A 23,181-nucleotide genomic window follows, 5' to 3' on the forward strand; every position below is an offset into this window, starting at 1 on the left:
CAGAATGGCGCTGTGGAATTCAACCCTTGCACCCTAAAGGATTGAATTCTGCAGCTGTTTCACAAGTAAAAACGCGGCCAAATCTGCACCATTTAGGTGCAGATTTGGCCACCAAGAAATTCTTGTGGCATTGCTGTGGGCATTCCTTTGTGCAATGCCCACAGTGGTTCCATCACGTGAGAAGGTGGTCTTAGGGCTCATCTACGTGTCCAACTCTTCAGTCTATTTCTGGTAACAAAACTGCTCCATAGTTTGTTTTGGAATCACTTCTGTGTCCTATCATATTAGTTTGCAGATCAATGTCTCCTTCAACCAAACATAGAAGCTTGCAACCTGCATCCAACATCTCTTTGCAGCCTACATGCAACATCTCTGTCACATTCGCAGGGCTCAGGAGCACCACACTCAGCACGGACACAGGATGACGTTTACACAGAACGCAAAAAGCATATGCCAAGCAATGCTGGACAGTGAACACCACTCCAGGCACAATCAGATGGAAAAGACCTGTCTCTTACCTAACAGGGAGGTAAGGAGCCCCTGCCTAAAAGTAGAGTAATTGTCCCGATAAGGACAGCCTCGCTGTCTTCACCTGGGCCCTGACTATCCCTGACAGGAACCCCAGGAGAAGTGCACTGACACAGCAAAGCAAGACAATAAAGGTAACAAAAACAACAGAAATGATCACAAGTACTTATCTGAATAGGGAGCTTTCCACCCAGCATAGAGGCACCAACCTACATCAACCACTCCTCCATATAACTCAAATAAACAGCAAGGAGGAAAGGGAGGGGTAGGAATATAAAGCCCCTCCACGCCTGCTGATAGGTAGAGCAGATAGGGAACCCCACCCCAAACCCTCTTTCAAGGTATGGCACATAGTTATCATACAAATATGCAGTATAGTGGGAGATAGCAGCCAGCAATCTCTGCACAATGTGCATTTACCATTGTCCTTCAGGGTGACAGGTCTGACCCTTTGTCTGTGCCACCATGACACTACGCCATTGCGACCAACAAGCCACGACAATCTTTTTGCCCAACTTTGTATCTGTTGTGTCTGGCTCCGGTACAAAATGGTCAGCTATATCCCAAACCAGTATGACAGATTCTGCATTGGGACCTAGGTAATGCCTTTGCCAGTTTTTTACCTGGTCTACCTGCTGACACTAATAATTGAAATATTGAAATGATGCAGATAAGAATAAAGTTTTAATAATCATTTTTAAAAAACACAATTAAACAATGAAAAAATACTAAAAAAATTTCTAATATATTGATTGCAAATTGAATATCCTGAATGTATTCATTTTAAGGACAATAATAAAGTAGGGACTCTCTACAGCTGCTTTTTCAGTCTGCTTCCATAACAGCAAAATGAGGTTGAAATAGTCCATAGTATGTGGGTTTTCTCAAAGACTTTCAAGATTAAAAAGGAAAAAACAAGAAAACACAGATCGTTCAGAACATTGTGGTCCATAAACAGCTGTTAAAACTGCTGAGAGCGGCCTGGAACACAATAGAAGGAGCTTTAATGAGGCTTCAGGTTGAGATCCTGGGGAAGCTGAAAAGACGGTTTTCTCACAGTGCGCCATTATACTGCCTCTCTCTTTGAGTTACCTACATTCACATGGGGATGTGAGGGGCATTAAAGCTCAGACATAAATAGCTATCCCAATTTCATGATTTTATGGGGCTGCTGTGATGTTGTCGATATACTACAGTCTTGGCACGGTGCAAGAGAAATCAGGCAGGATGTTAGTACATTTGCATTTCCATTTACACATTTCAGACAGCAGTCTTATGTGCCTTAAAAAACAATCATTGCTATTGCAACGCATTAAGTGAATGTGCGAATCACTGGGTGACATATGCCACCCTGTACATTCAGTTCTCTGCTATCTCCCACTGCAGTAGCCTGTGTTCTATGAATGCAATCATATAAAAAAATATCATTCTTCACTGTGATATGGCTGATTTTAAAATAAAGAGTTAGATGACATGTGTTTATACCACCATTATACCTATCACACCTCCATTACCGCAATTAATCATGATCAAGTCACTCCCCGAATGTTAAGGATTTAATTCGTGCAAAAATGAAAAAAAATCTGTTTTCTCAGAATGCTTGTTTCGCTAATCCCCATAAAACTACTGCTGCTGCATCACCTATTATATGGCTAATGAGCTTAGCAGTATTATCCATGCTTGCCCAGGTGCCAAGTCTCTTGTGTCCTGCCCTTCCTTCTCTTTACCTATCTACATATAATACTTTGAAGCAATATACATATCAGGCCATGTTTATGCGCTAGGTCGGAAATGTACAGTAGAAAAAAAAAGACACATCTGAATGTAACGTGATGTATTCATAGGCTTTTATGGCTCAAAAGAATGCCCAAAGAGTGCCTTTTCATGCATGATTAACGGTTGAGTCAATGGCAGACATATACAGCTTTAAAGGGTTTTACCAAGATCTAACATTATCCCCTATTTAAAGGAGAGGGGATACATTTATGATTGGTGGGGGTCTGACTGCTGGGATCCTAAGTGATCGCAATAACAGGGGTCCCTACAGTCCCGGAATGAATGGAGCGCAGGTCATTTCAATGACAGCACTGGAGATTGCCAAGTGCTCAGACTCAACAATTTCCATTATGGTCATTGAAATGAATGCAATGGTGGCAGGGGCGTAACTATACAGGATGCAGGGGATGTGGTTGCACCCGGGCCCAGGAGCCTTAGGGAGCCCATAAGGCCTCTCTTCTCCATATAGGGAACCTAGTACTATCAATAAAGTATTATAGTTGGGGGCCCTGTTACAGGTTTTGCATTGGGCCCCGGAAGCTTCAAGTTACGCCTCTGAATCGTGGCAAACATGTGTATCCTCTGCTCTGTTCTGACTTCCCAATCTTGGAATTGATTGGACTCCCACCATTCATAAAGTTATCCCTATTCTGTGAATAAGGGCTCTTTCCCACAAGCGGATATATGGCAATGCCGTTTTTACATTTTCACGTCTGCTCCGTATAAGCGCCTGAATGGGTGTTTTTCTGCGATCACGGCCAGCGTTTTCTTGGCCATTCACATGTCCGCAAGCCTTTTTTTTTAGCAATATGCGCCGGCCGCGTATATGTTCTATTTTTCACGCTGCTGGTGAATTTACGCACTGTATATTCGCTGTGTGAATGGCTGCATTGGAAACTAATGCTTCACATGGATGGGTACTGTATATGTGACCGGGCGTGAAAACGCAGTGTATATGCGCTCATGGGAATGAAGCCTATGGGATAGCTTTAGATCCTGGTACAACCCCTTTAAGCTATATAGTTCTTTATGTTTTTGCATTGAGATTTTCCAGAATGTGATTTTTTTTGAACTGCAGGAAATATTATATACAATAAAATATGCTATATTCACTGTTCAGTCCTCTACTACCTCAGCATCACTGGACTTTGTTTAGATTCTGGAGCAGTGATGTTCCATATACATGTGATTACAACAGTCAATCATTGCCCTTCGCAATCTGGCGCCATACACCTTGGAGGCTGGGGGATTAAACAAATGAGTATAGCGTGGCCCAGCAGTTAGTCTTGGATTCAACATCTGCATGGAGTTTGTATGTTTGTATGTTCTTCCTGCGTTTTCTAATAGGTGAGTTTAGTTTTGTGAGCCCCCATGGCAACAAGACTCAATGTAAGTAACAAAAAGTTTCGGAATATGTGTTTTAGTAAAATAAAAAAAATTTTTGCTGTAAAAAAATTGGTAACCAGACAATCCCTTTAACGTACAGCTTTGGCTTGGGGGATGGGGAGCTTCAGCTATAATATGGCATGAAAAGGGCTTTGAAGGACAAGAGGAAACAACACATTATTTAAATGACTGATTCAAAGTGCGTGAGTACCAAAAAGAGACTTTAGGCGAAATCTACTCCATACATCTGAATGGTATTGTTTCTGCAGTCTGTGACTGAACAAACCCCATCCAGATATATGGGACAGTTGCAGAAACGTCTACACACAATCTGTCATGTGTAAAATTATCCTAATAGTCACAACTTTGTTTATTTTACTTTCTGATCAGAATGACTCATTGATGGAAATGTATCACTTAGATTTGCTTACTGGATACAATTTTCATTCTGTTTTTATTTTCGGATTGTAGAATTCTTTATTCTATTGCCTGCTCATGACTACAGGGGGGCCATCTAGCCTTTGCTACAGATATATGCTTTGCAACAGCTTTCTGGGCCACTTACACAATGGACAGAAGGAGACCCATTGACTTATATGGGAGACTGTTCTAGGTATGCTCTATGACCTGTGCAGAGCTCATTATGCAGGGAGTAGATAAACTGTGATTATCACCCATTGTGAGTTGGGTGACATATATATATATATATATATATATATATATATATATATATATATATATATATATATATTGTGAGACAGGGACTGACAAAGTGCTGGGGGGCAGATACGTGCCACCGAGCGGCCTGGACTCGGTGGAGGAAGCTAGCACTTGTGTGTCAGTAACACTAAGTTACTGACACGGTGTAGTGTAATGCAGTGGCTCCAACCGCATAGTCCGGGCCGGCTTTTCCTGGAGTGGTCAAAGCGAAGGGTGGGATGACCACTCCCACGTACCAGGTGAGGCTGGTACCAGGCCTTATAAAAACCTGGGCCTGCAGGTCTTGAGAGGTGTGTGGGTGAGAAGGCCAGAGGTTTACAGGGAGACGCCCCTAACCTCCACACCAAGGAGATGTGGGCTGAGAGAGCCAGAGAGACGGCTCAGTGGAGCTAGGAGCCCGGCTAGCCCAGGAGGTGGTGAGACCTCTGCAGGTCTGAGGACCAGACTGGCTGTGCGCAGCAAGAAGTATTTCTGACAGTGAGCAGTCAGGACCGATCTGTGTATAGTAAGTGCTCAGACGAGCAGGTGTTAATTTTCTGTTGGCCTGGAGTTAAGGCCTGTTTTACTTTATTTATGCTGCAATAAACCCAGACGAAGCCTGGACTAAAGAACTTTATTTCCTGGTGTCACTGTCTCTGGCCATGGACGCCCAGGCCGCTACCTTGTCCTAACGCTAATCCCTCACATATATATATATGTCTTATCGTTCAATGTATTCTGCCTGTGATGTTATGGCCCTTTTACACAGGCAGCAGTTGTTTAAATGACTGCACAAGCGCCAATGTCACCCCTAAGGTCACTAGTGTTTGTGCAAAGGGTTTAGATTGAAAGACTTCGCTAGCTCCTCGCTCAGCGCTTCGCCCCCTATGGAAAGCACTGAATGGGAAGCGTTTACACGCAGCGAAAAGCCAAGGATTGTTTCTTCACTGACTGAAAGTCAATGTTAAACAACCGGAACTGAATAGTTTGTGATTTTTTTCACATTTACACTGTACGATTATCGCTCAAATTCGTTTGTTTGAATAATCCTTACTTGTAAATGATCCATTGCTGAGATGACTGCGGAAAAGCTTTCTCCACAGATCAGCATGGTTTTTGTCCATGGGCGATCTTGCATTGTGTTACTCACAGCGATAAATCCGGCCGCGAGTAACGCAGTGCACACTTTCCATAGCGTTGCTATTGAAAGCGCAGCCCCCTGTCCACAAGCGGAGAATCATAGCGATTTTCCTCTCACAGGACTCAAATCACAGCATGCTGCAATTCTATCTGTCAGATAGGCTCACCGCAGAGAACTGTCAATTCTCTCCCTTGCTCCCCGATATTCCGCCTCACCCATGGACAGGGGGCCTTAGTGACAGATTAGTACTAGGCTCTGTGGTCAGTGCTAAAACTGCAAGATTTTAGGATTTTTAACACGGACATGTCTTCTGTCTGAAAATTGGATAGAAATAGCACCCATTCCGTTGAATTGATGTATGCGCACAAGCTTTTATATCACTCATTGTCCAAGTTATAAAATTCCAGCATGTCTTGTTCTTGTCCGATTGTCAGGTGAGAATAACACACGTCAAGGCTGCACAGGAACAGGATGTCTGATAGCTGTCTGATGCAAATTGCACCCAAGAATTTCAGAGCAACTTTTTTCTTAGCCTGTACCCTTAGGGCTTATTCAGATGACCGTATTTACGTAGGTATTTAGCCGCGTAAAAAATTGGCGAAAAAAAACGTGACAATGCAATGCATTAGATTTCAATGACTTCATTCAGATCAATGATTTTCTGCCACATAAAATAATCGCGCTGGAAAAAATAGCACATACACGTCCGGTTTCGGAAACCGGTTTTATATGCCACGTGAAAAGATAGGTCTTGCCTTATCTTTTGTCGAAATACGCAGCAAGCTCCCATAGACTTCTATGGAAGCTGGAAAAAAGGGAGGGGGAGGGAGTTACATGGCGTAAACCACTGGGAAAACAAGACAGCTGGCCCTATTTAAGCATTATTAGTTATTCCGAGGATTTCTGCCGATCAGGGGTTTTCAACGCTTCAGCATTTTTTTTGCCGATATGCAGAAGCTTCCCGTGTGAATGGCATGAAATATGTGAATAAAGACCAGGACTCAATTGCGGCAAATCTTCATTCAGGTCATTATACGGTGCGTACGTCCGACCGTAAAAACGCATCTGGTCATGTGAAGGAGGCCTTAAGCCTTGTTCACATGGGCGTCATTTTAGCGCTCAGATAACGTTAAATCTCCTGAACGAATAGCAGTCGCGAGCACGTCGTGGCTAGTATTCGCAAGTATGCCATTTGGAACTCATTAGGCTAAATAGCCGTTTAAAACAGGGAGTGGTTGTCTTGCATGCGCAAAAAACCCATACCCTTCGAGTGCAAAATGTACAGTAAAATATGCTGATATCAGCACAAAAAGGCCTCGTTCGTATTGCAAATTTGAGTCATGCACAATTCCGTATATGCCCATGTGAAGCCGCCCTAAATTTACCTTTTTTACAAACACTTAAAAAATAATTTTTTAGATGTGTGCGCACGTGTGAAATCTAAGTGTATCTTGTCATGGGTCAGAAATCCACCCACTGCACCATCATTTGCAACAAATGTATCACAGGGAATTACTTGCATCTTTAAATATGTCTTGAGATTTGCAGTCACATTTTTATGCCACAAACCTACTGGAGTGGGATTATATGAAACATTTTACAACTTTTTAGGAAGTCCCAATTCTTAAACTTGTATAAAAACCTCATGCCGCACAACCAATGCTAAAAGTTTTAAATTTTGGTGCAAAACCCTGCTTTTGCAAAATTCACAATATTTTGATGCTAGAATTGTGGCACAAGTGAGTTTATTAGATTCCCCCAAAACACATGAAAAACAACTGGGAAAGAAAAAATGTAAAATCTATGTTAGAGAGCAGATGCCAGCCTAAGGGCTCCTGCACACTTGCGTATTTCTTGCAGGTTTTTTTATGCGATTGTCAATGGGACTTTCTAATGTTAAAAAGGCATCGCAAGTTGATGCTTTGCGATTTTTGTGCGATGCCTTTTTAACATTAGAAAGCCCCTAAGGGCTAATTCAGATGGGCGTATATCGATTGGGTTTTCACGCCCGGCCGATAGACGCTGCCCCTCTATGCAAGGGGAGGAGGTGGGACGGGATGGGACCGGAGCTAGTGCACTGAGCTCCCACCCCCTCTCTACCCTCTCTCCGCCCCTTGGCCACTGTTTGCAATGGGAGGGGCCGGGTGGAGCTAAGTTTCCTCATCCAGCCCCCTCCCATTGCAAACAGTGATGAGGGGCGGAGAAGAGGTTGGGAGCTCAGTGCAATAACTCCTGGCCCAGCCCGCTTTCTCCCCTTGCAGAGAAGGGCAGTGTATATTGGCCGGGCGTGAAAACCCGACCAATATACGACCAACTGAATAAGCCCTAATACTTCTTTGAGGTCTACTCAAGGGCATTTTGAAGGTCGTTAGAATTGTTCCTTTATTCCTTACTGTATTTGTTACGATCATGTGGGCAAACTAAGCACGGGGCCCACACGATCGTGAACCAAAGTGGACTGGGTACGCACACGTGTTTCTGGCAAACTGACCCTGTGCTACAGGGGTGGAATGGCAATGTCCCCGCTTAGGTCTAGTCCCCTGTCCCTCTCTATGGCTCCCCACACCTTCCACTCTGCCTATTACATATGACCTCTACCCCTGCATCCGCCTCCGATTCTGCAGCAAATACCTGCCATAGCATGCAATGCAAAAGCGATTTTTTTCTTGCGAGTGGAAATCAAATGCAATTTTCCACTAGGAAGTAAAAAAAATCACAGCATGCTCTATTCTTAGGCGGATTCTTTGCGGATGGCTTCCATTGAAGTTAATGGAAGCCGTCCAATCCACAACCCTTCTGCAATCATCACTGCGGGATCCTCGTCATCGCCTAGTGACGGCGCGGCATTATCTGTTCTGCGCATGTGCAGCGGTGCAGCCGGCACTTCTGCAATGCAGATAAGAAGACTGCGGACAGGTACGTGGGGATCACCGGCCAGGCACAGGGTCGGATTCTGTGTGCGGTACACAATGGCGACAGAAAAGTAGCACCACACCACACTCTTATGAAAGCTGTCTAAAAGAAAATCTTTCTTGTCCATAAGAAATGAAAGCTGCGCTGTGATTGGTTGCTATGGCTCACCCTGTAAATGCTATGGTGATGATGGGTGAGTGTGAGGCATAGTGTGTAGTGATACATAATGTATATTCATGAGGGCAGTTGTTGTTTTGCTAACAAGTACATTTGTTGCACAGCAGGTGGTCTCCATCCCTTCCTCTAAGCCCTGCTCACTTATTTGTAAAGTGGCAAAGACAACAGGAAAGGGGCAAAGATTCACCAATTTTTGTGCAAAATTGTGACTTTTTTTTACACCACAATTCTGTCTCTTGGCCATTCTTTAAAATCTAGACCTAAGATTTCTCGACGACAACCTTGACAGGTGTCTATTTAAGAATCTGTAATCAAGTGGACATAGAAATTTGCATGCCTGTATTCCTTGCATCATGTCCATTGGACAGGATGTTATTGTCAGATGGTATCATCAATACATAGCATGGGGACTCAGTTGTTAGCACTGGAGTCTTGCAGCGCTGGGGTCCTGGGTTCAAATCCAACCAAGGTCAACATCCGCATGGAGTTAGTATGTTCTCCCTGTGTTTTCGTGGGTTTACTCCCACACTCCAAAAACATAATGATAGGCAAATAAGTAGATTGTGATGCCCCTATGGTGACAGTGCCCAATGTAAATTATGACAATCTGTGTACAGCACCTCAGAATATATATGTGCTATATAAACAAATATGTAGAATAAAACCTCCAAAAAGATACATAATAAGAAATTTAATAAGGGGCACGTGGCAAGTGCAAAACTGCTGGAGATTATTGCACTATTTTTTTTCTCTGGCACATGGCTGGTCAGAAATGCGCCAAATTTCTTAAGAAATGTGCATTCACATGTTTTGGATTAATACCAGCATACAAAATGCCAGTCTAAGTAATTTCTATATATAAATAGCATGAATAAAAATGGTTACATTACCCAGAACAATTGCTTTTCTGCTGTCATAATTGTAGTTCTGATTAGAACATGAAGCCAGACAAATGACTGATTGCCAAATACAAAATGATAATTTTCTTAATGACAACCTGTCACCACTTAATCCTCTCTGAGTGAAACATAAGGGGTGTTTGGGTTCTCAAAATTATCATCAGGGCTCCTCCCTGGTGTCAATACCAGATATGCTTGCAGCTTTGACAGGCAGAGACAAGTCTCATTCTATAAGCCTTATGCTGAGTTTTTCGGACAATCAAAAGAACAAGTTTATGTATTTGATATTGTTTACATAGCGAAAGAATATTCTGCAGAGCTGTACAGATATTGCCGTCATTCACAGCAGTCCCACATGTCCCATTTATGTGTTATTTTTAATATGGAAGTACACCAGAGTACCAGTTGAAACCAATGGTAACATGAAGATAACATACAAATTCCATGTAGATGTTGTCCTTGACTCATGACAAGTCTGACTTGAAAAGCACACTAGAGACAGCACTTGGCTTTAACCAATGGAGTGCATGGCCTTTGGACTATTTGGCTTTATTAGCTCAACGTGCTCTAGTAGTGTCTTGCAAATGGGTTGTTATTGTAAATGTACTTGTTTGTAATTATATAATAGTTATAACAACCTTTATTTCATTCCAAGAACATAAACCACTCTATTTACACTGCTCTCAGAGACTGTTTCATCCGGTTACCATTGTTTTTGATGGCCAGAATAGTGCAGTCTGAAGCATTATCCTTTCCCGTAAAGGAATAAAAACAAAGACTTGATCGGAACCTGAGGGGCACATTATAAGTCAGTGGGATCTATCAAGATCTATTACATAATGGAGACATCAGAATGTCATAGTATTGGAAATAAAGGAGGCCATGATGCTAGTGTGACTAGAGCATAATAATGGCAAAGAAAAGTCTAAGAAAACTTTCTACTGAAACAATAATGAAACAAACGAAAAGACTTTCTGCCTCTCATATCTAAATCCCTATAAGAGTCCAATATTCCAAACTGACCTTGAAGAGAAAACAGAGTTCTAAAACCACCCTGACAGCCATCTTTACTGGCTCTCCTATTATCATGCCCATCCAAACCAGCCAAGGAGTAATGTTAGTTCTGTGGAGGAAGGGATGTAGCAGGGTTCCAGACTGCTGTAGGAGTATCATGGGATCACACAGGTAGAAAATCACTGTAACCATTCACTGTTTTGTTGATAAGGCCTATTGCAGGTGCCAGGTGACATTACAAGTGTGTCATTAGTATTTTCAGCAGTATTTGCCTCCATATTTTGTTTTGTGGTTGAATACTCATCAGCATTTGCCCAATGGAAAAGAATAGTGATATGGAGGCAAATTCAAACAAAGGCCGTAGAAAATATGACCATGTACGTATATACATAGATTTACATTGGCTCAGTTTCATGGTTCCCAGAACACGGAGCAAATATAGAGCTAAAATATGCTTGTCGGTTAGCAGTCTAAGGGCTAATGCCCATGGCCAGACTTCTGCCGCCTTTCACACGGCGGAAATCCGTGGCGTTATGCCGCAGCTATTAGCTGCTATTGAATCTAACAGCTCAATGTTCACACTGTGGAATTCCGCAGCATGAAAGAACCGCGGCATGCTCTAATTGCTACACGAATAAGCGCGGCTGGCTTCCATTGTAGTCAATAGAAGCTGTCTGTCACGCTATACTTCTGCTGTAGCACAGCGGAAGTATTGTGTGAATGCGCGTCCCTGCACACCGCCAGACGCATCATTCCACACTGCCGGAGCGTCATGCACTGTACTGCGCATATGCGCCGTCTCGAGGGACTGGGGTAATGCGGTGAATCCGGGAGGTGATTATGAGGGTTTTGGGGGGCACCGTGGCGGACTCCGCTGTGATATTCCGCTAGCGGACTCCGCTGTGATATTCCGCTAGCGGACTCCGCTGTGATATTCCGCTAGCGGACTCCGCTGTGATATTCCGCTAGCGGACTCCGCTGTGATATTCCGCTAGCGGACTCCGCTGTGATATTCCGCTAGCGGACTCCGCTGTGATATTCCGCTAGCGGACTCCGCTGTGATAGTCCGCCACGGCCGTGGGCATGAGGCCTAAGACATTGGGTGAAAGTTGGGGCAATCTCTTTATGGCCTCAGCTCCACAGCACAGGCGCATTCCACATAGCCGGCAAACCTGCGTACCTGCCCGTGTCTTTTTTCTTCTGTACTGTGGATGTGTGCGGACATGCCGGCCGTCATGCCAGCACACATGTGCAGTACAATTTTTTTTTTTAATCTCTTACTCTTCCCAAGGAATCTGTGGTTCGGATGGCTGGTTTCCGCTCATTTGCATGAAGAATCATTTTTCCATAGCATGCTAGGGTTATTGCTGTGGAATCCAGAGGCGAACACCAGCTCCAGATTCCGCAGCAAAAATACGCCCATGGACATGAATCCTTACTGTTAGATTAATTAGCTTTCCATGAAATGGATCATAGTCTATGTGCATCTATGTTAGGGATTTCAGATTGTGATTCCTGTTGGGGACAACAATATAGATTATGGTATTGCTATATGTGAAACAGGGAATGCATGAATACAATTTTCTGACAAATCTCATGTATATGTTCAGCTTTATATTTAGTGGCTTTCTATGAAATTCCTTCTATATTGTATGTTTATTACTCTATAAATAATATCTGGTGGTAATGACAATAATAAAAGCAATAATTATAATGTTTCTCTTATATGTAGTAGACCTGCACTGCTACATTTATATGACACCTATTACAATAACAATGAAGGTCTGTTTGCTGCTTCCAGCATATGAAATAAAATTTCCACAATGACTGTAACCTTCCTATAAGTTTTCTAGTTACTTTAATTTTCACACAATGACCAGTCATTGCCCAATATTGAAAGGTTTCTTCTGTACTATATAACCTCTTCATTTCAATACCTGTGATTCCTTAAAATACAGTTAGCTAATTATGAGATATCCAACGTTATGTGCTCCATTGGGTTACACCATGATACAGTATGTTATCACAGACACATGTAAATTGGAACAGCTCTATGTTCTATCATGTTTGCTGCAGGCACTAAGGACTGAAGCAATTCATAGAGAACATTATCTTTGCTTGATTGCAAAATAGCATTGAGATGTAAAAGATGCAACATTTATTGTCATATGTTTATATGGTTTTACAAAACAGATATCTTAAATATCTGTTAAAAATACCTGTAAACTAAAGAAAACAATCAGATTATAGCCATAGGATAACCAAAGTTTAGAAATATAGCACAATATCACTGAAGGCTGCGGGTCCCAACTCAGTGGATTACAGAGTCAAATATTGAATGTTCAGAATGGACATGTAGAGCTGTGTATCACATATGGTAAAAGGCAGAGAATAAAACTGAGCAGTATCTGGTCATTCCTTGCTTAGATAGATAGATAGATAGATAGATAGATAGATAGATAGATAGATAGATAGATAGATAGATAAGCATTGCTCATTGTATCCTCATCATTCTCTCACTAAGAAATATTTACATAAAAATTCTGTATAACTGTATACATGATGAATAACTTACATGTAATGGCTTCATAGTATATATTAATGCATTATCTTTTGCTGTAGACAATCATAGATCATCATTATCTTTACAAAACCATTTTGTGAAGGGAAACAAGTACCAGATTTTTGTTTGTTCATATTTCTTCCTATGTAATAAGTGTGGGAGGTTATTGTATTCTATTTTCGGATATGGATGCAAACAGATTAGTTTTATTTTAAAAATGAGATTTTATGACAAATGAAGAGTTTTTGCACAGTTTTGAGTCATTACCATATGTATTGATATCGTGTGATACATTCACTTTCATAATAGGATGAAGATACCGGTTTATTTTTCGAGTGTGATTAAATACAAATCAGATATTAAAGCAAAGTCAATCGGCTATTCAATACTTGACTCAAATGCTGACATTGATAGAGCAGATGAGTAGTATTTTCAGATATTTCCAAATCCAAGACTCACAATTATCTAAATCAAGTATTCAGTATATTTTCAATAGCTATTGTTATGCTGTGGAGCCTGATGTAAACCATTATATAGTCTATTGTCGGTTAAACTGCGTCCATAGCTATACTAACATATGATAGCGATGTCACAACGTTCCTGGGTTAATTTTGAGTGTATCTTTGTATTTAAAAAAAATATTTCAATACAAACCTATTTAAAGTGTGTGTATATATATATATATGACGTATAATCCCAGGCTTTTCCTGCATTAACCTATTATTTATGATACGCGCTAAAGGATTGAACTGCTACCATGATAACATGTGCTATTTAATCTAGTTGCTGGATTGCTTTTAGCATAAAAGGTATTCTCTGCTTTATTTGTTGGTGTTTCTATATTTGGGAATTCATGGTACATTTTATTTGTATTTATGGTTCTATTAGTATGTTCTACTTCGTATTGCAGGAAAACTGGATGGTCCTAAGGCACGCGTGTATATTGGGGGCAGCTCACCTGCTCCAAGCATCCTATACGCAGGTAATTCTATGCCTTTACCAGACAAACTGATTGTAAACGAGGGTTGTGAGATCGTCTTTATTTTAGCTTACCAGACACATATATAGAAATATCTATTATCTCATCACTGAAAGGGACACACCACAGGTATTTCTAGCCCTCAAAAACATTCAGCTTTAGAGTCATATAGCTTTTTCATAATATATATGTAGTGACAGTCGTAAATGTTATGTATGTATCATGTACTACCTATATATGTAGTATATGGTATAATCTGTATAGATAGCAAAGAAAAGGTGTCGGGCACTTCCATATTATAGATTATAACATCTTTATGAATGGATGAGTATGATTTATAACCTTATTTAGATATTTCTTTTCCATGCATCTGTCAATCCGTAGTCATATTATATTTGGCTAAATGCATTCTCAGTATTGTAGAAGTGTGAATACAGTGGAATAAATATTGTAAATTAAATTAAAATAATTGGAAAAATTATTATTATTATCATCATAATCATAATAATTCAAAATAAAAAAAATCAAAGCAATGTAATAACTAGTATGTTATGCCATACCTAATAGTGTAGCACACTGAGCTGCGGGCAATATATTGCCCAAATATAATCAACCAGAAAATAAATGGAATGTGTAAAGGTATAACACTAATAGAATACTGTACATAAACACGAACGAACTTGTAAGAAAATACAGTATGTGTGTATTCATATGTTGTGTATACGTTTGTATGTGTTACTTGTATGTGTATATAATGTATGTCTTTATCTAAGTGTATGTGTGAGGGTTTTTGTTTTTCTTTACTTCCCATCATTCCAGTGAATTTTAATCCATCAGTATTATTATAACTGAATAATAAAGATATTCGGTGGACTGCACATCTAAGCAAATACACACAGAGACACATACATACATAAATGCACTCACTCTAGCTAGTTGTTGAATTAATAAATTATTGAATCAGGCACAAATCATATTTCCACCAAGAATTAGGCTTTAATTTACTAGATTAATAAGGAGTCATTCAGAAAGACTGCATAATATATGAAAAGTGGTACAAACTCTACTATTTGACTGTGGATCTGCAGTTTATAGTAATGTACACATTATGAGTAATATGCTGCAGTCTTTGTTAAATGAGATATTACCATATGTTTTTAATGATGTCACACACAAGATTTCATTTAAATGTAATTTAGTGTGTGATACCACTATAAACATATGCTATCATCTTATTGTTCCAAACTCTTCAGCATTATAATGTACTGTCTACTATAAACTGGGAATCCGTAGTGAAATAGTGGAAATCCTGATACCCAAAGACTGCAGTGTACTTTATGTGACTCACATGCAAAATATGCACAGTTGTATACATGAACAATAGTAATAATAGTAACAAACAAGATGGAGGGCTCAACGGATGGATGGATGGATGGATGCCTGGTTCTTGTTTCCTTCTAGCGTTTTCAAGGTACAAGACGCACAGTAACCTCAGAGAAGTTAGGGGTATCTCTTTAATACTCAGTGCTTTGAAATGTAAAAAATATCTATAGGTATTATAAAAAAGTATTAAAGTCATGTGTTGTCTAATTTCTGTGTATAATTTTCTATCTATCTCTTTGTATCCATCTATCCTTTGCAGTTTATCGTTAGTCATTAGATTGCACATAGGGATCTCTCTAATTACTGTAAATAAAGTTAGATAAAATATGAATTCTCATTGAGGTATCAGTTTAATGTTCATCACTATTCGATGTCTGTGCAGGATGATAGATAGATAGATAGATAGATAGATAGATAGATAGATAGATAGATAGATAGATAGATAGATAGATAGATAGATAGATAGATAGATAGATAGATAGATAGATAGATAGATAGATAGATAGATAGATAGATAGATAGATAGATAGATAGATATGGACTATTTACCTTGTTGACAGCGACTGGTTCTATGTGTCCATCCTTGTTACCACCAGACTGCTATCTTTTGACCCTGTTCTACAGGACAGCACCATCTTATATACGTAGTTGTCATATTACATGGAATCTCGAGTCTACCTGTTAACCTAGAATACCGCTGACCTCTCAAATAGTGTTGGGATACAATCCCATGACCACTCTTTACACTCGAGGCTATGGTCGCCTACAGGGAGGCAGAACGAACAATTGATACATTGTTATCATTATACAATGGCTACGTTTCCTGATCCATTTTCATAAATATCCTAAATATATTTGCTGTCCTATATACTCTTCAGTCTTCACAAAGCTGACTTATTTACTGCCTTGTCTCCATTGAAATTGAAATCAATTACTATCTCGAATGTAGAATAGAAAGAACTACAAAAAAAAACAGAAAGTGAGTCCCAAGTTCATCCCATCATTTGTTTTGGCATCTTGATTGTATATCTTCGCAAATCGACTAATACAACTGCATTCTTTTGACTCGCTTTATAAAAGAATGCAGTTGTAGTGGTTAATTTTGCGAAGACATAGATAGACAGGTGACACATACACACACACATATATAAATACATACAACCTGTTTACATAGTTCCCGCTATAAACACGTCCAGTTTTTAATAGCGCTATATAAATCATAATACATATGTACATATTCATATATCTATCCATTTGCAGATAGATAGATCATTTCTTCAATAAGATTACATAAAACCTAGTGAATTGTCTACCCCTATGATTACTAGTTTGTCTCAAACAGCTTATGTTCTTAAAACTTTCTAATGCATTTACATGCATGTTTGTGACACCTCTTATTTATAAAGGTTGTATACTGTAGGTTCAGTGCTATGGAGTGTAGCAGTTTGTAAAGACCAGACCGGCAGCTGTGCTTGTTTCCTCTGTTCACCTTCCAGCCAAATGGCCGGAGACGTCTGCTGACCAGTGGAGGAGGAGAGGCCGTCTGCTCTGCTGCATTTGAACTTGGACTTCCGACCAGCGTCTGCGCTAGTGAATAGGGGCCTATTGTCTGGGTCTCCCGGCTGTGTCGCATCCCTATGATGGCTTTATTTTCCATGACACTAAAGCTGTGGTGTTTACAACATCGCCTCTCTGTTCAGTCTCCATTACACTATGTTTCCTGTGTCAATTGTCAATAGAAAGAGAATCACATATCCTGAATTGCGATATTACTCCTATCACTATTGTCTGTAATTGTTCTGCACTACAACCCCAGCACAAGCTCCAAGCTCCTCTATTTGCAGTAGAGTCAGAAATTACAGGGTACCCGTCCAGGCAGGCGGATATGTCAAGTTAACTTAAGATTTATTTCCATTTTTCAGCGTCTGATATTCAGACAGATGAGTGTTCAGGCATTAATTACTCATCAGTACTTACCTGTCAAGAACACAGTAATATAAAATAAGTATATGAAATATAGCTCTGAAATCTACCCTTACATTAGACATTACCATAGATTGTGTCTGAGCTCGTATTTCATCTCTTTTGCCTATCAGACTCCTCATTTCTATCTAATCACTGTCAAAGTGGCACCAGTATAATTTCCTCCTACAGCAGTTTTCAAGTGACGTAGAAGTTTAATTTTTTTCAGAGGTCAGGACAGAAAAATAGGATAATGTATTCAATCTATGTATCTATATACAATACTGCGTAAAAGTTTTAGGAAGGTGTGAAAAAATGCTGCAAAGTTAGATTTTATTTCACAAATAAAAGGCGTGTGATTGATTGCAAATGTTTTCTGCAGCAGGACAAGCACCCCTAACATACAACCAATGTCATAAACAGCTATCTTCAGTGTATAGAAGAAGAGTGGGTCCTGGAAGTGATAATGTGGCCCCCACCGAGTCCTGATTTCAACATCAAGTCAGTCTAGAATTGCACGAAGAAAATGAAGGTTTTGAGCAAGCCTACATCCACAGAAGATCTGTTAGTTCTCCAAGATGTTTGGAACACCCTTCCTGCCGAGTTCTATAAAAATTGATGTGTTTTGAAAGCAAAGGGTGGTCACAATAAATATTGATGTGATTTACATTTCTGTTTTGTTCATTCATTTTGCATTTTGGTAATTGACAAAAAAAAAACCTTTTAGCACTTTTTAAAAAAAAACTTTCTTACTTTGCAGCAGTTTTCCATGCCTGTCTAAAACTTGTACAGAGTACTCTTATTATATAAATGGTGGAGCAAGCATGCAAACATGAGACAGGATGAATTCAAGCAAAAGAAGTCAAAAAAGAAAGCTAACTATAAACTTTTATTCATCTATGCCTATTTAGTTTTTATTTACATTTGGCTTCATGCATTTTTACGAATGTTTAGCATCTTGTAAAATAATACGTTCTACCAGTGTGCTGTGAATTTTTCTTGTGGTCGTGGCTGCCATTTTTTATATAGTCTACCTGGAATAATATTACATAGTATGTTAGGCTGAATTAAGACAATGTCCATTTAATAAGTGAATGTGTTGGACAAAAAATGTGCAGTCCCTCCATATATTAAATAGCAAGAGAAATAAAAGTAAAATAATATTAAATTTAAGAAAAACAATGTTAAATAGTGAAATAAAAAGTTTTGGATATTTTGTCGTCCTTCGAATATTATATATACTTTATGAATGGTCAGTGATTCTATCAAAGGTACAATACTGTATAATTTCTAATGATAACACAGAGAATAAAATGGATAACAAATTAATGAATACATGACAGTTTGTGTTATCAAGCTCGTGGTAAGGTCCCTGCACCATTATGCCTACATAGTACATATAACGTGTCTGAAAATTGATATACCTATGTAATTTTGTATTACCGCTACAATTTCTCATATAGAAGGTAAGATAATGCAGTAAATAGCAAAGTGTTGTGAGAATGATCAGCATACCTATCCAGGTGGTTATGGCTGCACTTCATAGAGTACCATAAACACTGCATATGCTGTAAGAGTGCTATAAGTATCAAATGTTTTTCCAATAGAATTGAATATAAAATAATGTGCGACAAAAGTGCTATAACAGTGTTGTGGTTACCTACAGTAGTATACAGGGTGGGCTTCCCCTTTAAGCATAAAAAATCCTGTATAGCAGCAGATTAAATACATTTCTCATCGTAGATTGCCTATTAGTGGAAAAACCCAGAGCCACATTTCCTGCTTTGTGAGGATATTATGGGTGGAAACAAGCAGCCCAGTACTGTGTCATGCGAATATTCAGTGCAATAAAGGAAATTATAGAGCACTGATGGCTTTATCTTAATCCTACAGCGCTTCAATCTTTATTTGTAGTGGTTAATCTTCATATAATAGCCTCAAAAATAGGCAGATAAACAGAAGCCTATTTTCTGCATATAAGACTCTACTGATGAGGTATAAACGTGGGCCTATGCAAAAGTGCACAGAGTGACATATGTTAATACATGTGCAAATATAAACATGTGTTTATGAGACAGTAAGGCTAAATTAAGTCTATCTACTTTTCTATCTCACCCCTCCCCCATCCATACTTTTTGTCTAAATAAATAAACAAATGTATTTCCTATATACATGATTTAGTTCAGTACCTCAACATTATGCATAATAGCATAAAGGACTGTACACATTCAATATGCTTTATGTGGGAGATGCTGATATTCCCTGCATAGATGCTGACTGGCTCAGTCAGTCAACGCCTCTCAAATCCACCACTTGGCTAATTTTCAGAATAAGGGCTTATTCACGTGTCAGTATTTTTCATCAGTATTTTGTGAGCCAGGAATGGAACGTAGAGAGAGAGAGTATAATGGAAAGATTTGCATTTCTTCCATATTTTGGACCCACTCATGGTTTTGGCTTACACAACACTGATGGAAAATACTGATGTGTGAATAAGTCCTATTGTGGTCCTCAAAAGGACCTTTTATATAAGATGGAATTGTCTGCAGGATGCTGCGCAGATGTGGTTTTTTGTCAATCAGTGCAGATTTTCTTGTGTTTTTAACTGCAGCGGAAAATTCCACAGCTAATTCCGCAGCAATTCCTCATCCGAAACAGAGTCAAAATGCTCAGTGCGGAATTTGACTCAAATCAGCTTCATATCCGGAGCTGATTTCAGAAGATACCATGCTCCCCTCCAAAGTCTTCACACTGTTTGCGCTTCCTTCATCCGGCACCTGGCAGCCTCTAGTGAGTGCAGTGCCGCTGGTCAGGTGATGCACTTTATTTCTAGTCACATTTTGCACTGATGGTTTGGATTTTGACTGTGTCTTATAGAAATGCTGCAGATTATAGAAATGCTGCAGATTTTGCTGTGCAGTTTTCCGCTGCGGAAGATCCGCTGCATTTATGCCACGTGTAAACATATTCAAGACTTTAATTGCGGAATTACATATCCTTTTTGCTAGAAATCCACAACAACAATTCCGCAAGACGTCCTAAATTCTGCCACAAAAAGTTTTTCCACTGCAGAATTTTATCTTGCAGTTTTGAAGTAAAAGCAGGTGGATTTTAACAGGTGCAGAATTCAAAATCCATAGAGATAACACTGAACTATAGAAATGTCTGGGTGGACTAATTCCATCCGGTGTGAAAGGTCCCATAGGAAACCGATTTCCACATTGCAAAATCGATATAAGCGTCCACTGTCACAAAATCATATATTTGCTCAGTCTCTGGACTATCAGTAAAAGGTGTTATGAATATACAGTAATCTGGAGTACCTGAATACTTGATACAGCATTCACTGTCTATAGGATATACAACAGTTTGTAGACAACCATTTATTTTTATCAGATAGGTGTGCTGACTTTATTTCAATGCAGCATAATAATAATATTTGTTTTCTTAAATTAAGTAAAGCAACAAAAAGTATTTATGTACATATATGTAGCCCCAGCTGCTTAGTTACTTGACTTAGATATGTTAGTAAACACATTTAAGACAAGTAAGATATAAACATACAAATGTAGTATTTATATAGTGCATATACTATAGTATAGCATATATAGTGTACGTGTGTATTTACTGATAGACAGACAGACAGATAGATAGATAGATAGATAGATACTGTAGATAGATAGATAGATTTTTCACAGTATTATAGTTACAATACTTATACATGGTACTTTGGAGTGGTTGTACAGAGAGAGGAGACATTCATGCTGTAATTTCCTTCTATGAAGAACAGTAAAGTGTGAGAGAGTTTGTGTGTATCGATAGATAGATAGATAGATAGATAGATAGATAGATAGATAGATAAACTGTATAGGTAAGTGTATCTGGGTACTGTAACATATAAATCCTATGCATTCATTTTGCATTATAATATTTACTGTGACATCCTGAAAAATAACTACATTTAATGCTGTATTCATACTCCTATTTAAGAGGATTACTTGGGTTTGAAGAACTTTTGAAAAACTAGTACATCCAATCTATGCAATCTGTAATTATACAACCCGTTGTCTACAGTAAACTCCTATTCCTTGGCAGGGACATGAATACCATAGGGGGGGAAAGGGGGTTGAGCTGGACACCATAGAGTTCCATTAAAAATAATAACTAGTATTTTTTTTTTCATTATAAATTAATGAGTTATTTTGCTTACTATACCTTTCTACATGGATGTGTAGTAGTGTTGTGTTGCAACAATTCTATATCCACTAGAGATCTTGAAGACTAAAGGGTTGGGGGATGGGTGCTGCCGTGAGACATCTGCTTAGAACAAAAAGCTTCTTGGGTGAGCACAGTATTTTCATATGTGTCCCTTTTAACCATTGATACAAAGGAAAGGCCCTCTGGAAATTGAGTCTGCAAGATCCCTGCTCTACTAAGGGATTAATCTACTATAGTAGTAAAGCACCTTAATCCAGAAGAAGAGGAGATGCTTCTTAAAGTGGCTCTTGAAAACGTTGATGCTAAAACCCCCGTTCCTGTTTGTCTAGACACTAATTAAGAGTCAGTTTGTCTGGCATCTCCACCTTGACCTTGGCCTTCCACATATTTTGAGGCCAAATAGTAAAAAAATCTGGAATGCTCAGGACAATGGCAGCCGCCAGGGCTTTCTGGCTCTTCTCAGCATTTCAAATAGATGTCAGCAGCCCCCAGGACCTTGTTTGTAGGTCAATGGACAATGAAGAAGTTTACTATCGTCCCTGAATGATGTGATTTACCGTCACAATCAGAAAAAGAACTGCTATTTCCCTGTGCCAAGCACTAAAGGAAACCCCTTGTGTGAGGAGGGAGTATGAGGGACATTTTACATGACAATTGTCATAAATTGTTTCCTGGCTGCAAGATTCAGTTCTAACACATTCCACAAGACAAGGATTTGGATTTCTATGTTCATTCATTTAATCCAGTGTGGTCCATCGTTCTACATGACACTTTAGTTACTCCAGCATCGCTAGACTTGTAGTAGAAGCCAACGCCACTGAGGCTGAGTATATTACGAAAACATTATAAATAAATGTTGATCAACCAGTATTAAATGCACACTGCCCATTGCTAGATAGCTAACTACTTCTATCTTGGCCACTCAGTCAAATGTTATCTGTGCCACAGAAGGAAATCACAACTTGAGTGTCTCATCTCTCACTGGAACCACCAAGAGACCGAAATACCATGTGCAAGCACTATGACTACGAGATTGTAAAATATCTATTCATCTATCTAGGGACAGAGAGCGAGAGAGACAGGATAGATAGATAGATAGATAGATAGATGAAATTGGAGAAAGATAGAGAGATACTGTAGGTAGAGTTAATAGAGATAAATGTATAAATAGAAGTTATAGAAAGATATACTTAGCCAGAAAGAGAGATAAAATAAATAGACACATAATCGATATACATATGTCTGTATTTGCATACAAGTTACAGAAAGATATAGTTAAGCAGAGAGAGAGATGAGAAGACATAGAAACACACAGATACAGACAGACAGAGAGATAGATTGTTTATCTAGATAAATACAGGTATGGTTAGCCAGAAAGTGATCAGGTAGAATACATAATACGCATGTGTGGGCATATATATGTATTTAGGCTGAAGAAAGGCATGTCCATCTAGCTCAGCCTATTATCCCCACCCCACTCCCATGCTGACCTGGTGGAAGGCAAAGTACACCAATGAGGTAGAGTCCAAATCCCCTCATTTTA

General features: G+C 39.4%; 1 long non-coding RNA gene across 1 annotated transcript; it reads left to right on the forward strand.

The window, feature by feature from the left end:
* Positions 1-4,832: 4,832 nt before the first annotated feature.
* Positions 4,833-18,089, forward strand: LOC136613026 (uncharacterized). The gene is made up of 3 exons (XR_010790433.1): positions 4,833-4,915; positions 14,007-14,078; positions 17,803-18,089. It is a non-coding gene; the product is annotated as an uncharacterized lncRNA (long non-coding RNA).
* The last annotated feature ends 5,092 nt before the right edge of the window (positions 18,090-23,181 follow it).

Source organism: Eleutherodactylus coqui, chromosome 1 (genome assembly GCF_035609145.1).
Source record: "Eleutherodactylus coqui strain aEleCoq1 chromosome 1, aEleCoq1.hap1, whole genome shotgun sequence".
Classification (NCBI taxonomy): domain Eukaryota; kingdom Metazoa; phylum Chordata; class Amphibia; order Anura; family Eleutherodactylidae; genus Eleutherodactylus; species Eleutherodactylus coqui.